Source organism: Chlorocebus sabaeus, chromosome 20, assembly GCF_047675955.1.
Source record: "Chlorocebus sabaeus isolate Y175 chromosome 20, mChlSab1.0.hap1, whole genome shotgun sequence".
NCBI classification, from domain to species: domain Eukaryota; kingdom Metazoa; phylum Chordata; class Mammalia; order Primates; family Cercopithecidae; genus Chlorocebus; species Chlorocebus sabaeus.
The window spans coordinates 58,052,032-58,068,855 of NC_132923.1; the positions used below are offsets into that span (position 1 = coordinate 58,052,032).

Genomic DNA, 16,824 nt, shown 5'->3' on the forward strand with positions numbered 1-16,824 from the left:
TCTTACTGGGAGGTGGAGGATGGCTTTTACCAAATCATAATAAAAAACCTACCTAATCACTGAAATTTAGTAAAGGTTCTCTCATCTATTCTCAAACTATACTATTACCTGAGATAATTAACTGTATGATATCATTTGCATATTCAGCCCATGGCTATTTAAAAAGCTATTTCAGTCATTATGTGACTTTTCCATTTGTTTTAACACAAATTCCAAAGGCAGCTTTAAAATTACTAGGAATTGTTCTTTACAACATAATTGTGAGTTTGTTTATAGAAAAGGGAATTTAAAAATTTTTATTTAGAAAATAAACTTCTCAGAAACTAAGAATTTATTGACAGAAAGAGTATTTATCATCACTCCCACTTTGAAATATTCCAGGAATTCTTATCAGATGATAGAAATGGCAATTAAGTGAGCTGGGCCTGCACTGATAACGATAGGGAATAGTTGAAAATATCAGCTGTTTCACCTGCTTTTAATCAAGTTTTCTCTGGTCTTGAACTCCTGAGTCTGTTTTTCAGGTAATTGCTGTGTTGTGGAGTTCTGTCCTCTTCCTCCACTAATATCCATCTTTAATACATCTACATCATAATCATCTTGAGTTAGTTGCTCAAAGTGAATTTAGACCCAGACAACTGAAATAAGTTCTCACTTCCTGATCCTTGTTAAGTGAGAAGATCCTGACCTAATACTAGCAACTCCTTTTCTTCTAACTTGTATTTATTGTCTTACTCACTTCCATTTTATGTGTAAAAGATATTCCATACACCAAAGTTGTCTAGCATTCTAGTTAAATATTCATAAAGAATGCACATGAACAAAATATCCCAAATTGACTTGTGTTGCTTTCTTGTTACTAATTAGATTCTAACCAATTGAAGTAATTACATAATATACTAAGTCAGATGAGTTAAGCGCTGCTTCAGAATTGCACATTGCTTTTATGAAAGCTTATTTTTGTTTTTAATCTACATAGAAATAAGGTTGCCAGATTTAGTAAACAAAAATATAGGACACCAAGATAAATTTGAATTTCAGACAAATAAATATTTTTTATATGTCCCAAATATTGTATATCTCATTTTTTTTATCTAAATATTTTTATTTAAAACAAATAGTTGCACCAAGCAAGAGCTTACTTTGCCCACTCCAAATTAAAACAGAGCACAATAGGGACAAAATTTATTTGGCAGGACCGTTACAATATGTGAACACCCTCCTACTCACTGTGGTTGAGGTAACTTTACTGGTATATAGCTGTTCTCACACAAAATATTAACCCCAAACTATTAATGTTGCATAAAAGGAAGTAGTCTTGATTCTGTATGGGGAGCAGCATGTTCTATAAATGCTGAAAGGTGGAAGAAGCACAAACACAATCCACTTTTTAAAAAACATACTTCAAAGTAGAATTTTCTATTCCCTCCGTTCTCCAGCAAAAAAGTAGTGCTGGGATCTGGCACCCAGATTCAGTTTTTGTCCTGACCATTTACAAAGTGTTCCCCCATATGACTTGCATCATTAGGGTTATGGATAATAATAGTTCATTCACTTTGAAGAAAATTGTGTCTAGTCCTTCCTCCTCTTATCGCCATCGTGCTCATATTCCATGGGGCGGCTGCTATCTCAGGGTCTTTTAGAGCCACCGTGCTATTTCACTTCTTCCAAACACTTGCCCAAACCAAAAGGATGTTCCCCAAACTAAACTGATCCTTCTCAGCCTCTCTGCCTACAACCTGAACCAGAAAACTCCTTGTTGGGAACAAATCTGTTGGTCTTTATTCTTGCTTCTAGGTCATTGCCATTCAAGTCCTTGTTCAGATTTTTACTGGGCCTATAAATACTGTGGGCCATATCTTTACCACCTCTCCAGGCTTGATCACAAACATTATAAATTTCATCTTCTCCACCTGCAAATCCACGGTCCATACCCTTGGATTGCTTGATGAGTCTTTGGTCGTACTGACCTTCATTGGAAGTTCAAGGATTAGGAACACCGAGAGCAATGACTTCACTGATATCCCCATTTTCATTTCTCTGAAGTTTCGACCTTTTATCAGGAGCTGCCCTGGAAAGATTCCTGCCATGCTGTCTCTCTTGTCGCCTGTCATGCCGGATTTCATCCCTCTCACGTGCCTCCCTATCCTCTTTTTCCACATGAGTTTTGATCCCAGCTCTTCGCTCCCTGGCTTTCTGAGCCATTTCTCTAAGTTTCTCTTCATGTTTTCCCTTTTCTTTCTGAGCCATTTTTCTCTCTACTCGGGCACGCATTTCCACAGCTTCACAAGCTTTCTGATCAGCAATGTAGAGGGCTTCGGCCAGTTTGGCAACATTTTCATTTATGTGTACTGTCCGTAGTCCTCTTCCATCGGCAGCCAGACGTTTGTCTAATGGAATTGTATAACCTTTTGCATTTTTCCAGTTAGAAATACAAGGAGGAAACTTGCGCTCTTGTTCCTTTACAGTCATCTTTCGGCTAAGAGAACTCATGACAGGTACAGGAGAAGAAGGTGGTCCTCCGGGAATTTTCTTATTAATCTTGAACCTTGGAGGCTCCGTTGGATCTTTCTGCACTTCTACCATCTGACTAACCCTCTGTTTAGCTCCAGAGTTGGAAGCCACTCCTTGCTGAGATGGTGTGTATCGGATATACTGAACAGGAGTCAGTTTGTCAGCTGCCCGAACTGGCATGACAGCAGCGACCTTGTGTGATACAGCTTTTTATAAGGCTACTCTTGTCTTTTCTGTTATCTCTTTTATAGCTTCTTCATCGGGCCTTTGCAAGTCTGGATCATTTGCATTCATAACATCCTTGGAAATCAGGACAGTGTATTTGCTGTAAATGACCTTGTCTTTTGACTGTCCTTGTCTAGTGATTACATCATGTTTAATTTTTCCTTCAGAATCCACCTGAATGGCCAGCGCATTAGACATTTTTTTCTTTCGTCCCATATCTAGTGGATACTGAGCCACACGGATCCCTGGAAAAGCACCTCCATCTCCAAAATCCTCTAATAACCGAGGTATCCAGCCTTTCCGGTATCCATAGGGGGAAGGTTCTCTTCTGGAAGAGACAAATGAAGTCTGCCATGATCTCTGGGATCTTGCCTTTTCTTCAGCCTCAAGCTGGTCCTGAAATAACTGAGTAGGTGCAGGGGCTTTTATCTGGCAATGCTATATAAGAAGCACCTTAATTTGTCAAAGAAATACATTTTTGAAGTTTTCAAACCCAATGCCACTTGTCTAAAGCAAATGTTTAAGTCCACATTGTGAAGAGCATAATTAATGCATTTAAACAACTTCTTAACATTATGAAGCTGGTGGTTTAAATTTTCTTCTAAGTTGTTATTTTAAAGTTTTCTGGGCCTAATTATTCATATTTATTTGACAAATCCTGTGTTCTGGCTAGAAATGACGATAATCTAAAGCACCTTTCAACTTAAATCTCTGACCTTAGGGTAAACTAGTCAAGTAGTTACTAATAAGACTGTTAACTTAGAAAAGATAATCTAAAAGCAAGCAGACATAACAACAGATGCCCAGATGGCTAGGGCAGGGGTCTAGGAAAGGTGCATATGCAAAATTGTTACCAAGAAAAAAAACACAAACAAAATAGTAGAAACTTTACACAGTGATGCCGACTTAACAATCAAATGTTCAAAATGCCACCTTCCTACAATATTGAACTTGTTACATCTCAGCCCAATAGAATAATCATTCTTATGCTGCTCATCTATAAGCATAAAATATTAATAATAGTCATTTATGAATTACAAAAGCGCAGGGGACCTAACATATATTGACTGGGTGCTGATTTCATTAGATTAATCAAGTATTTGGTATCTTAAAAGACCCTAGTGGCCCAAACACAAAGCTTCTGAATGCTATGTCAGTGTGTAGAAAACCCACAGGAGTAATTAAGATACTGTTCACAAGTTTAGTATGGACAAATTCCATATACTGGATTTGACAGCCAAGAAGTAGTAATACTGAAATCATTTATAAATGAGAAAAGGACAGTTTTAGCAAGGAAACTCATAGCTTTATTTCATTTATAAAAGTAGATATAAATTATAAACAATAGATTTACAAACTGAATCCAAAATAATATTCAAAAATATACCATGCCCAAGTTGGGCTTATCTTGGGAATACAAATATGCTTTTAGCATTGAAAATATATTAAAATTACATGACTCGATTAAAGGAAAAAATCCACAAGGTCATCTAAGAAATGCGGAAATGTTATAAAATTCGACATCTCTTGTGTACGGTAACAATAGGAAACTAAGAAGAGAGGCATCTGCTTAGCCTGAAAAAAGGTATCAAAGTATATCACAAATATCCTCTTAGTAGCAAAACATTAAATGTGTTCCCTTCAAAATCTGAAATAAATTAAGGATTGCAAACAACTGCTACTTTTATTGAGGATCCTTTCCAATATAGTAAGAAAAACAAATTAAATTAAAGGCATAAATTTTTGAAGAATATTTAAAAGAAGAAAATGGTTACTATTCATAAATGACATGACTGACCACACAAAATATCCAAAATTATCTACAGACAAATTTATAGAAATAATGAGAATTCAGTATGGTGGCTTGCCATAAGATTCCTATTCAAAAACAAGTGGTATGTCAATACATAAGGAATAAACAAACAATGGTTAAAGCAGAGGGTGAAAGAAAAGAGGGAGAGCAAGAGACTACAATAATGGAAACAAAGTGTGTAGAAATATGAGTATAGAAAATGTAAACCTTATTGAAAGATATTAAAGATCTAAAGAAACAGACGGGTATTCTGTGTTCAAGAACATAAAGACCCAATATGTTAAAAGTGTGTATATGTGTATGCATGTGTATATATGTGTGTGTGTATATATATACTCTTCTCAATTTCTACCACTGCCCCTTTTATTACCCTAGCCTAATCCACCAGCATCTTTCACATTTTTTCTAATTTTCTCCCAACTAGTCTCCATACTTCTACCCATAGCCTCTGAACATGTCAATCTTGTGCTCAAAATTCCTCAGTAGATTCACGTTTCACCAAATAAATGCTAAAATCCTTAAAATTGCCTGCAAGATGCTAGAGGAACTGGTCCCACAATTACCTGCCAATCACATCTCCTATCACTCTCTTCTCATTCACTCTGCTCCTAACATAATGACTTCCTAGCTATTCCTCAAACACACCAGTATCCTTCCTGCTCTAGCTGTTTCCTCTACATCACTAAAGCCTTCATCTACTTCATGTCCTTGCTAAAATTATTTCTCAGAAAAGTTGATGTAGTTTAGATATTTGTCCTTACCCAAATCTCATGTTGAAATGTAATCCCCAGTGTTGGAAGTGGGACTTGGTGGGAAGTGTTTGGATCATCTGGTGGATCGCCCGTGAATGGCTTGGGCATCCCCTTGGTGTTAAGTGAGCTCTCACTCTGAGTTCACAAGACATCTGGTAGTTAAAAAGTATGTGGCATCTACCCCCAACCTCACCCACTCTACTTTCTTCCTCACAAGAGCTCCTGCTCTGGCCATGTGATATGCCTGTTCCCTCTTTACCTTCTGCCATGCTTAGAAGCTTCCTTAGGCCTCCCCAGAAACAGATATCAGTACTATGATTACTGTACAGCCTGCAGAACCATGGACAAATTAAACTGGTTTTCTTTATAAATTACTCAATCTCAGGTATTTCTTTATAGCAATGCAAGAATGGCTTACTACAAAAGTCAACCCTGACTATTATATTTTAAATTTCAACTGGTTCTCTGCTGTGGGAGTCCTATCTCACTTTATTTTTCTCAATGACATTTGTTACCTTCTTATGTACTATATAATTCACTTATTTATTATGTTTATTTTCAGTCTCTGCCCTATTTGAACTTAATCTTCATGAGGGCAGGGATTTTTTTTTATTATTGTTATATCTACAGCATAATTAGCAGTTCCTGGAACATATGCATGGCAGACATACCTGACAGCAATAACTTAAATGAAGGATACTGAGAATAACTCTGCATTTTAGACATACCTGATAGCCATAACTTAAGCATCCCCTGAGAATGTGGATGTATCTAAACTATATAAACTTTAGACTTTTTACAAATGGTACAAAACTGCATCTTTTTACAAACGGTTCTTCTGTCTAGGCTGTCACCACTGGACTGCCTTATATGTAAGTTCCTTTGATAAACCTTATGTCTCATTCTCTGGCTCTCGGGCTTTTCTTCAGTCTCTCAGATACAGCACCTTCTTATTAGGATCAATACAAGTCTGGCAGGTCAAAATAGTAGGAATTCAAAGAATATTTGTTAAATGTGCAATAAATGAAATGTAATTTAGACTATAATGAGACAGGGATTACTAATAAAATCATTTTGTAATTATTATGTGTACCCCCAGAGTGGAAAAAAATTAAGAAATATAACAATCTGGGGAGAATGTGAATCATCAGAAATTCATACAAATTGCTGCCAAGATTGCAAATTTGGACATTTTTTGGAAAACCTGTTGATATTATTTTGTAAAGTTACACATTCATGTGCCTTGCAAACCGATAATTCTACCTTTATGTAGTAACCCTAGAAAAACTTATACATGTGCTTAAGACACATGCAAGAATATTCATAACAGTATGATTAATAATAAAATATGGAAGCTACAAAGATGTACAATGACAAAGGAATAAATAAGTTAATAGTGTTATATTTACTCAATTAAATATGAGAAAGCAGTTAAAGTGAATGAAACAGAACTATTTGTAAAAATATGGATGCATCTTAAGATGTTGAACAGAAAAGTCCTATAAGACTACGGAAGATATGAAACTATTTTTATAAATCTCAACAGAAATAATATTAGGTTATATCTGACTTTGACTTACATGCATATGTCAAAAAAGCTACATATATGTGTTTGTGTGTTTATGAGCATGTGTGTGTGTGTGTTTGTGTGTGTGTGTATGTAAATAAATAACTACAGTCGTTTCCCTGGTGGAAAGGTAGGAGGATGGGCATGCAAAGTGTATATGAGTAGATGAAAGTCATGTTAACGTTTTAGTTCTTGAGTTGGTTGATTGGTTCACCAATGTTTATTATTTATTTTTCTAACATATATTATAGATATATACACACATTGTAAATATATCAAATATAATTTTTATATTTTTAAAAATATTTAAATATTTGTATATTTGAACAAAAAATAACAAAGGGAAAAGGAATTGCAAAATATCATAGCACTGTTTCACTTTCTTTAAAAATAAGTTGGAGTATATTACTGATGTGGAACAATTGTTCATCAGCTTCCTTTTCAAAATTCTCAGAGATCTTTTGATCATTGATTAATCCCAAATTCTGTGGTTTGTAATATATTCTATTTAAAGTTTTGATCTTTCAAACTTCTTTAAGAAGTCTCAGTACATCTTTGCAATCCAAGTGTTTTATTTTTAGTGTTTCACTTTGCTCTTTTTATTAGCTGAAATGACCTTTTTGAATTATTGTGGCATAGAGGAAGGAGGAGGAAGGAAAAAGTCATCTGAAGAAGTGTTCTTTCTAACCAGCTCATCTATTCCACGTCCTTACAAATAATTCAACTGTGTTTATTCTCAATCAAAACATTGCTATTATTAGAATGATGGATAGCCTGTTCTTTACAGTTCTATCATATTTCCTGATCCATGCCAATTGCCTAGATGGAGCCATGAATGTGGCCACAGTGATAGGTGGCTGTGAGGATTTTGTGAGAGGCATTTTCTTCTGCAGGGCAAACAAAATGCTTGGAATGGAGGATTAAAAAATAGTAAAGCTCATTTCCATTGCATTATGTATTTTGATGTATTTCTAATGTATTCCTTTTCAAAACATATCTTTCCTGGAGTAGAGGTAAAGACAGAATGAGCAACAGTTGCTGTTTCATGCACACCAAGTGCCCATTTTTAAAACTCTTAAAAATGCAGCAAAGCAATTTAAAAAGAGCAAGTGGCACAGTTGTTTTTTTTTAAAAAAAAATGTGTTTTCTCTATAGCTACATTTACCAGACTCAAGATACGCAAATGAAACAATATATGAATTTAATTTGACTATACCAAGTTTCTTTCAAAACTGTCTAATACAAAGATATTAAATCCATCTATTTATGCATTAAATCCAGATTTATTAATACAGAGCCAACACTTCTTCTGCAGTTATTCAACAGGATTGCATTTTGTATCAAGATACATTTCAGATGTTGAAAAGATTCCACTTTCAACAATACTTTGGAGCAACAACAGTTTTATTAATCATTAGTCAAACGTTTTCTTCCCTTTAAGTCCTCTCCTTGACTTTCTGTAGTACCTGAGAAATTTCCAAGTAAGTGAGAATTTGCCTTGCCTATTGAAGTCAAATTATTTTATGTGTTTGAATTACAAATTGAAGGAGGCTATGGTTTTATTGACCCACTTTTGTGTTCAAATGCAGAAGTTTTTGAAATCATTCTGTGCTCACAGTCTGTGATTGCTCCTTCTGAGTACCCTTCTCCTCTTTTGAAGTCATTGTTTTATAAAGATGAAAAAAAGACATGTCCTATTAGCTAAATCAATATTGATATTCAAGAAAAAGATCTAAAATAATTTCTAAAGAACCATTCTTGCATAAAAATAAATCATCTTTGGTAATGTATTTTTTAAGAGTTTGGCTTTTATGTTTATGCAAGACTGACTTCTTGCTAAGCCTTTACTCCAAGACATTTCACAATGAAGGTTCCCAGTGTTTGTCCTTGTTCTTTTATAGGATTAATTTGATCCATTGTCATTCAGCTAACTGCCTTGCACCTCTTGTTAGTGTGCAGTCCCTAACTAAGCCTGAGTATTTGTTCTTCAAACTTTCTAAAATGACTCTTCCGTTCACTCTCAGGATGTACCATTATCGTATCTTCAATGGCTGGAGAAAACACACTCTCTTTATGGGTTTTTCAAAACTCTGAAAAATCAGTTGTTAAAGGAGGGGTTTCAAAGGAAGTACTGTCTTTCTGGCTTAAAGTTTATGCTTTTTCATCATTTACAATAAAAGGAGCACATTTATAATCATATTTTTTAAAGAAGATAAAGGAACAGAATTTTAATCTGAATGCTTAGAGGAAAGATGAGAGGCAGCAAGAAGACAAAAGCAAAATGGGAAAGCCAAAGCAGTAAGAAAGGAAAGAAACCTCGGAGATGAATCGAAGCAAAGAAATATGTTTATCATTACTCTCAGAATATATGGATTTTTCACTAAAATATTAAGTCATTTGAAATGTTCCAAAAACATGAAAATCTGAAATTGATTCTCACTCTTGAATTCAACGATTAGCATTTCATGAGCTTCTGCCCCCTCTTGGTGAATCTTTCCTTACTAACATTAGTTATCAAGACACTTGGCATTTTTTCACAGCATGCATGAGTCACAACACAGACAACCTTATCCTCAAAATAAATGGATATTGAACTTTGAATAAAACATGCCTCTTCTATCTTAATCTCAAATTTCTGAGTGTGCTCCTGTCTCTTAGTCTGTTGTCAGATTGCCTTCAAGTGATAGTTTATTCTTTTATACAGTCCAGACAGATGAAGGGTGAACCAAGGATTTCCTTGGGAAACATCTGTCCATAAATGGGAAAGGAGTGGGAAAGATGCACTGAGATTCTTATAGGGCCCCAAGTCACCTCTATTAGGCTAAATTTCTAAGAGACGCTAGGTTCTTAGAAATTTCACGAAAATACTTGTCTGATGGTAATGCGATTAAATTTTCTAAAATGAAATTATTTTCACTTCACTGAAATGTGTCCATCAGAAAGCTTATTTCAAAAAAGAGAAATACCTTAGTTAAGTAAGAAAATACTCCAGTTTGACTGTTTACTGGCTATAATAACATTCACAAGTCTTACATATCTGCTATCTTTTTCCCACCCAAGGAACTGCTACTTTGTAAGGTGTGGAGAATGGGTATTTTTATTCCATTATATAGATTAGAAAACTAAAACTGGGAGTCATTTATTATGTCACAAAGAAAAAACTGGTGGAATTTCCATAGAAACTGTAGTCTTCTGATTTTCCATCCAGGACTATGTTTTTTATCCATACAGTGTCATTGATTGAGTGCCTGTTATGTACCAAGTATTATTCTGGATCCTGTGAATAACACTGCCCTGCCTTTCATCCTATTGCTAACTGTATACAAATGTATCAATGAGAACTACATATATATATATGTATGTATATATAAATGTTACATATGTAAATTAAAATGCATTACTGGAAGACAAAAACAGTTCAAATGAAACTGAATCTACTAGTATTATCATCCCATTTTCACTATTATTTGTTGTTATTATTGATTCAATTTACCAGGATAGCTATTTCCATTTTAATTACCCTAAACGATAAGCTCCAGAAGTACAAGAATTATTATGTTCTTCTTCATTATTTCAACTTCTAGCAAAATGTCTAGCAAATAGTGGGCATTTAGAAAATGTATTTGGAGAAATGTATTTGGAGAAAATTAAGTAGTAGCTTTGCTTTTCTCACTGACACTTTTTCACTGTACTCCAAATCAATCAGCCCCACTTAAAGTGCAATTAGAGAACAGGGGAAAGTCGCCACTGGCACCATCCTTCCATCTCCAGCATCCTACGCAGCTCCTTCAGATCATTTTCTTCCTCAGGCCTCTACATTGGGGCCTATGCTTCCAGGAGCCTTTTCATAGGGTAAATCTTAAATGATAGTAATATTTATTGTACAGGAATATTTATATTGCATTTTATTGTGTGGCTCTTGTAAAGTTCCAAGATCAATGGAGTAAATCCCTAAAAGCTAGAATTTCAAATGGAAGCTGAGAATAAATGTCTGAGAAAAGAGCACATACTTCCCCACCACCACCAATCAATTAAAGCCACAAATTACAAGACACTGTCTCTTGATTAATGTGACTTTTTTCCTCTGCTGAATATTTGTATAGGTTAAATCATCCGGAAATTAATGTTGCACTAACTCTAAATATTTCCTTAAAAAAGGAAAAAACTATTTTAAATTAAAAAAAATTCCTTTTAAAAAACACATTTTTAAATTATCTATCAAGGTGTCTGAATAATGTCTTTAATGCACAGCGTACCCTAACTACACAGATTCTGTTTTCTTGCAGAAGAGAAAGCCATTAAATATGACTCAGATACTAAAAAAGATTACTTCATATTTCTGGGAAAAACCAATGTTGAAGACTGGTGAAGTCTAATGCACATGGGCAATTATATTGGAGAGTTTACAAAGCACATGGGAGTTGTTTTAATCAGAAACCAGAATGAACAAATTAATGGACTCTTGGTCTGCTAATTTAAAAAAAAAGAAAACAAAATATAAAGCAAACATTCTTTTTCCTTTTTTAATGGAGTAACATTTTAATTTTTTATTTTAACTTCAACTTTTCTTTTAGATTTGGAGATACATGTGCAGGTTTGTTATATGGGTATATTGTGTGATGCTGAGGTTTGGGATATGAATGATGATCCCATTACCCAAGTAATGAGCATAGTAAGTAACAATTAGTTTTTGATGTCCTTAAACGTAAAAACCAACCAAATTTGCTTTGAACGAAATACCCTCACTTCAGTATATGTAAAGGATGCTTTTTTGTTTTTGTTTTTGTTTTTGTTTGTTTGTTTGTTTGTCTGTTTTTGAGATAGAGTTTCGCTTTGTCTCCCAGGCTAGAGTGCAGCAGCGCAATCTCGGCTCACTGCAACATCCGCCTCCTGGGTTCACATCATTCTCCTGCCTCAGCCTCCTGAGTAGCTGGGGCTACAGGCACCCGCCGCCACACCCAGCTAGTTTTTTGTATTTTTAGTAGAGATGGGGTTTCACCATGTTAACCAGGATGGTCTCGATTGTAAAGGATGTTTGAGACAGATAAGTCAGGGAAAATCATAGATTCATAATTCTGTTGCACTGTGTGGAGATTTTACTTGGAAACAGCCAAATAATGGGCTGCATTTCCCATTCTCCTTGGCAGATCACTGGAACCATGTGACTGGTACTTAATGAAGGTGTTGGCAGAAGTAAGGAGTAACACTTCCCAGGTAAATTGATAAAGAAGCAAGTGAGCCTTCTCCATCTTCTCCTTGCCTCTCCATGAACAAAATTCAAAAGAAAATCCATGGATCTAAAGAAGGACGGAGCCCCAAGGTGGAAGGAGGTTGGGTCCTTATTATAGAAGGCTACTTGCCAATCAAGAACATCCCATTTGGATTTTATGTGACAGAAATCAACATTGATTTTACAAAGTAGTTGTATTAATGCATTTTCATGCTGCAGATAAATACATATCTAAGACAACTGGGCAATTTACAAAAGAAAGAGGTTTAATGGACTTACAGTTCCATGTGGCTGGAGAAGCCTCACTATCAGGGTGGAAAGCAAGGAAGAGCAGGTCACATCTTACATGAATGGCAACAGGCAAAAAGAGAGCTTGTGCAGGGAAACTCCCATTTTTAAAACTGTCAGATCTCCTGAGACGTATTCACTATAACAAGAACAGCATGGGAAAGACTTGCCCCAAACATTCAATTACCTCCCCACCAGGTTCCTCCCACAACATATAAGAATTGTGGGAGTTACAATTCAAGATAAGATTTGGGTAGGGACACAGTCAAACCATATCATTCAACCCCTGACCCTTCCCAAATCTCATGTCCTCACATTTCAGAACTAGTCATGCCTTCCCAAAGGTCCCCCAAAGTCTTAACTCACTTCAGCATTAACTCAAAAGTTTACAGTTCAATGTCTCATATGAGACAAGGCAAGTCCCTTCCACCCATGAGCCTGTAAAATCAAAAGCAAGCTAGTTACTTCCTGGATACAATGGGGGTACAGGCATTGGGTAAATACAGCCATTCCAAATGGGAGAAATTGACCAAACCAAAGGGACTACAGGCCCCATGCAAGTCCAAAATCCAGTTGGACAGTTAAATTTTTTTTTTTTTTTTTTTTTTGAGACAGAGTCTCACTCTGTCACCCAGGTTGGAGTGCAGTGGCACGATCTCGGCTCACTGCAAGTTCTGCCTTCCAGGTTCACACCATTCTCCTGCCTCAGCCTCCCAAGTAGCTGGGACTACAGGTGTGCACCACCATGCCTGGCTAAGTTTTGTATTTTTAGTAGAGACAGGGTTTCACCATGTTAGCCAGGATGTTCTCGATCTCCTGACCTCATGATCCACCCACCTCAGCCTCCCAAAGTGCTGGGATTACAGGCATGAGCCACCACACCTGGCCTTACAGTCAAATCTTAAAGCTCCAAAATGATCTCCTTTGACTCTATGTCTTATATCCAGGACACACTGATGCAAGAGGTAGGTTCCCATGGACTTTGGCAGCTCCACCTCTGTGGCTTTGCAGGGTACAACCTCCCTCCCAGCTGCTTGCATAGGTCGGCATTGAGTGTCTGTGACTTTTCTAGGCACACAGTGTAAGCTGGGGTCTGGAGACAGACCATTCTGGAGTCTGGAGGACAGTGGCCATCTTCTCACAGCTCCACTAGGCAGTCCTCAGTAGGGACTCTACATGGGCCATGCGACCCCACATTTCCCTTCCACACTTCCCTAGCAGAGGTTCTCCATGAAAGCCCCACCCTTATAGCAAACTTCTGCCTGGACACCCAGGCATTTCCATACATCCTCTGAAATCTAGGCAGAGGTTCCCAAACCTCAATTCTTGACTTCTGTGTACCCACAGACTCAACACCACATAGAAGCTGCCAAGACGTGGGTCTTGCACCCTTTGAAGCAACAGCCTGAGCTGTACCTTGGCCCCTTTTAGCCATGGCTGGAGCAGCTAGGATGTAGGGCATCAAGTTTCTAGACTGCATACTGCAGAAGGATGCTGGGCTTAGCCCATGAAACCATTTTTTCCTCCTAAACTTCTGGGCCTGTGATGGGAGGGGTTTCCATGAAGACCTCTGACATACCCTGGAGATATTTTCCCCATTGTTTTGAGGATTAACATTCAGCTCCTCATTACTTATGCAAATTTCTGCAGCCAGTTTGAATTTCTCCTTAGAAAATGGGATTTTCTTTTCTATTGCATTGTCAGGCTTCAAATTTTCCAAACTTTTGTGCTCTGCTTCCCTTATAAAACTGAATGTTGTTAACAGCACCCAAGTCACCTCTTGAATACTTTGCTGCTTAGGAATTTCTTCCTCCAGTGGCCAGGTGTGGTGGCTCATGCCTGTAATCCCAGAACTTTGGGAGGCTGAGGTGGGAGGATCACCAGGTCAGGAATTCGAGATCAGCCTGGCCAACATGATGAAACCCTGTCTCTACTAAAAACACAAAAATGAGCCAGGTGTGGTGGTATGCACCTGTAATCCCAGCTATTCGGGAGGCTGAGGTGGGAGAATTGCTTGAACCCGGGAGGCGGACATTGCAATGAGCCAAGATCATGCCACTGCACTCCAGCCTAGGCAACAGAGCAAGACTTCATCTCAGAAAAGAAAAAAAGAAAAGAAAGAAAGACATTTCTTCCTCCAGATACCCTAAATCATCTCTGTCAAGTTCAAAGTTCCACAAATCTCTAGGGTGGGGTAAAATGCCACCAGTCTCCTTGCTAAAACATAGCAAGAGTCACATATTCTCCCGTTCCTAACAAGTTCCTCATTTCCATCTGAGACCACTTCAGCCTGGACTTTACTGTCCGTATGGTTATCAGCATTTTGGGCAAAGTCATTCAACAAGTCTCTAGGAAGTTCCAAACTTTCCTACATTTTCCTGTCTTCTTCTGAGCCTTCCAGACTGTTCCAACCTCTACCTGTTACCCAGTTCCAAAGTGGTTTCCACATTTTCGGGTATCTTTTCAGCAGTGCCCCACTCCCAGTACCAATTTATTGTGTTAGTCTGTTTTCATGCTGCTGATAAAGACACACCTAAGACTGAGCAATTTACAAAAGAAAGAGATTTAATGGACTTATAGTTCTACATTGCTGGGGAAGTCTCACAATCATGGTGGAAAGAAAGGAAGAGGAAGTCACGTCTTTCTTATATGGTAGCAGGCAAAGAGAGAGAGAGCTTATGCAGGGAAACTCCTATTTTTAAAACCATCAGATCTCCTGAGACTTATTCACTATCATGAGAACAGCACAAGAAAACCCACCCTTGTGATTCAATTACCTCCCACCGGATTCCTTTCATGACACATGGGAATTGTGGTAGTTACAATTCAAGATGAGATTTGAGTGGGGACACAGCCAAACCATACTAGTAGTGAACATTTCCTAGTCAATCAATTTCTGCAGTTAGCATTATCTTAAGTAATAAAATTCCCCAGTATAAAACAAAATTGAGAAAGATATTCATGGGTTAAACATGGAAACAGAAATTTTATCAGATAAGGGCTGTATATGCATGTATTTTTTTCATCAGTCTTGTCCTTTGTAACAGTAAGAATACTTAGTCTGGTGTTTCAATATTTAAATAGCAGGAGATGTTGTGGGCAAATACATGAGTAGAATTCTCCTTTGGAATCAAATATGTAGCAGCTTGAATAGCAGTTCCAGGATATCAAATCTAGCACCCAAGTTTTAAAGACTGTCCAGTAAATTTTTAGTTTCTTAGTTTCCATGGGAGTATCCACTGTTTCCATAGAGTCAAATCCAAGTCATAGACGGTTCTTTGCAGAGTTCCTGAGAAAGGTGTCAAACACACTGATCATCTTTAAGAGTGGAGATGAGCTTCATTTTGACTAGATCATTCACTTGGCTTCCAAAGTCAGCTATGCTTCAAATGTAGCATCCTACAGAACATTGCAGGGATAGCAACAGCTTTAGTTGCTAAGAATTTCCTGCCACAAATGGATAATAAAAATGAGGCTAATGTAAACAATGTGGCCAAAAGATATGTGGACTTAAAAGTCTTTAAAATGAATTTGGAATACATAACCTTCTTATTCATTTGGTTTTAGACAATGTTGAAGAAATAATTAAAATGTGCTTACCGAATCTTTTTTTAGTGAATCTTTTTCTTAATTAATGGGAAAATGTTCTGTGCCAAACAATGATGTGAACCTCCTGAGAAATTCTGTAATTTTATAAGCTATGATAACAAAGCAATGGTTGTTTACCACTCGCCATGCTGTGTACATTCTTGTTTGATTACACTAGCTCATAAACAAAGAATTAAAGAACAGAGAGATATGTCAGCTTTCTCAACCCTTGTAAACAACTCTTAGACAAATGAAGGGCAAACTCAGTGGTAAGAAAATAACTCCATTTAGTGTAACTACAGGGTTTCTTTTATATTTTTTTAAGTGCTCTTTTTCCTGTTCTTAAAGCAATCTTAACAAAGGATCCTGACAAAGAGATACGTCTCCTTAGACAATTTGCTTGGAGCACGTAAAATGTTTAGTGCACCCCCAGAAGAAAAAGTTACAGTAAGATATTATCCTGATAAAGGACCAAGTCAACGGATTTTGCCTATTGTAAACATCAGAAATAGAATATTGAATTCAATCAATTATAACTTCTTAAAGGAACTCTCCTACGTTGGTATTTCAGAAATAATACAAAGATTCACTAAAAATGACTAAATTTGAAGTAAAAATTAAAAACTATATTCAGTTATCTTAGGATTTAGCTTAGAAATTCTTATGTATACAAGTTTCAAGTAATATTTTTCCTGGAACTAATTTATAGAATATGGTACAAAGTGAAGTCTCAGTCTTTAATTTGAAGCAGGTGCAGAAGGAGGTTGTTTTGATTGTGCATCTTCTGGCATTCACCCTGTCTGCCTTGAAGAGCTTCTTCCCTCTATAATTGCTTTAATTAGTAGTT

At 36.7% G+C, this 16,824-nt stretch overlaps 1 pseudogene; it reads right to left on the reverse strand.

Moving 5' to 3' along the window:
- Window positions 1-1,572: 1,572 nt before the first annotated feature.
- On the reverse strand, window positions 1,573-2,970 carry LOC103224568 (SNW domain-containing protein 1 pseudogene; annotated as a pseudogene).
- Window positions 2,971-16,824: the final 13,854 nt, after the last annotated feature.